The following is a 1618-nucleotide window of genomic DNA, read 5'->3' on the forward strand; positions in this document are numbered from 1 at the left end:
GCATACCCACAACTAAACAGAATACTTCATTAGAGGAGACACATGAGTTCTGTTCAAAATCTCAGCAAAAGCTGGTCAACTAATTTTTAGAAAATTCACTATGAAATCAAAAAGACTTATCCAAAGAGCTGAGATGTTACACCCATTCCATTACGGCACAATGTTACGTCATGAACATGGGCTGATAAATCACTGGTGAGTTAAATGGCAACGCTTCATTCAGGAGGCTGTTCTGCTTTACACATCTGAAAACTACTTAGCAAGTGTCTGCATCTCGTAACTACAGAAGCTACAGTCTTCTGAAAGACGAAGGTCTTTACACAGTTTAATACTCGGTGTTCTTGGCACAACAATGCAGTGTAGTTCAGAAGGTATTTTGGCAACTCTTAATCTGAGCAAGAATATGGCTTTTGAAAAATAAGATTTTAAGAAAGTTTGTCATTTTAGGTCTAAATCTGAATATAATATGACTCTGAACTCTTACATTTAGAACAAACAAAACCTTAAAATTACTAATTGGTTCAAAATGGTTTTATGGAGAAATTAATCTGTAACAAAAAGTTGGCACTGAGTGTGAAGGCTCCACCTTTTTTAAAGCAAAGTGTACAAGATTCAAAGGGACAGGACCAAGAACAAGGTGCTCAGACATTTACAACAGCAAGCATTTCCTCTTCCTCTTCTTCACGGGAGGTGGGCAGAGGACTGCTTGAATCTCTTCGTCTAACACTGTTGAGGCCTCACTGTGTGAACGCCAAGCACTCCAGGTATTTTACAGCACCAGTCTCCTTAGCTATAGCTAGACCCTGCAGATAGGTGATGGGAGTCAGCTTCTTCTTCAGTTTCTCGATCGTGTCTTTATCATCCCTAAGTTCAAGTTTAGTTCCCACTAGGATGATGGGAGTGTTGGGACGGTGGTGCCGCACCTCAGGATACCACTTTGCACGGACATTTTCAAATGATGCAGGACTCACAAGGGAAAAGCAAATTAAGAACACATCTGTTTGAGGATAGGATAGGCGGCATGATCTGTCATAATCTTCTTGAGCAGCTGTATCCCATAAGCCCAGATTCACTGGTTTTCTATCTACCATAACATTGGCAGAATAATTGTCAAAGACAGTAGGGATATATTCTCCAGGAAATGCATTGGTTGTGTAACTGATCAGTAGGCAAGTTTCACCTACAGCTCGGTCTCCCACCACCACACCCCTGATGGCCTGCATCTGAGCCACTCGCTCAGCCGCAGGGGCAGCGGCAGGGCTCTGAGACCAGAAGCGGTGGGTACAAGGAATAAAAGTGTCAAAGGTAAAAACTCTAAAACATTAATTTCTATCAAATGCAGTGGATGATGAAAGAAAGGTTGGTATGATCAGGAAGTGTTTTCTTAAGCTTTTCCTTTTTCTTACACCAGAAGTGTTTTCTCCCCAAATTGGGCATTTAATTCATCTTTAAACTGGTTGTTCTCTTAGTCTCTAACTTAGTAAGTGCTTTTCTTATAGAACCTCTTCTTACTGAGCAATATGCCTTCTTGTATTATAAAATATTTCTCATAATGCATTAGAAGGTTTTTTTTGTAGATTAGTAAAAGTGCTTTCCATGTTACTTTATTCAAAGCTAT

At 40.0% G+C, this 1618-nt stretch overlaps 1 pseudogene; it reads right to left on the bottom strand.

Moving 5' to 3' along the window:
* Window positions 1-737: 737 nt before the first annotated feature.
* Window positions 738-1231, bottom strand: LOC695596 (ras-related C3 botulinum toxin substrate 1 pseudogene; annotated as a pseudogene).
* Between the last annotated feature and the right edge of the window lie 387 nt (window positions 1232-1618).

Source organism: Macaca mulatta, chromosome 5, assembly GCF_049350105.2.
Source record: "Macaca mulatta isolate MMU2019108-1 chromosome 5, T2T-MMU8v2.0, whole genome shotgun sequence".
Taxonomy (NCBI): Eukaryota; Metazoa; Chordata; class Mammalia; order Primates; family Cercopithecidae; genus Macaca; species Macaca mulatta.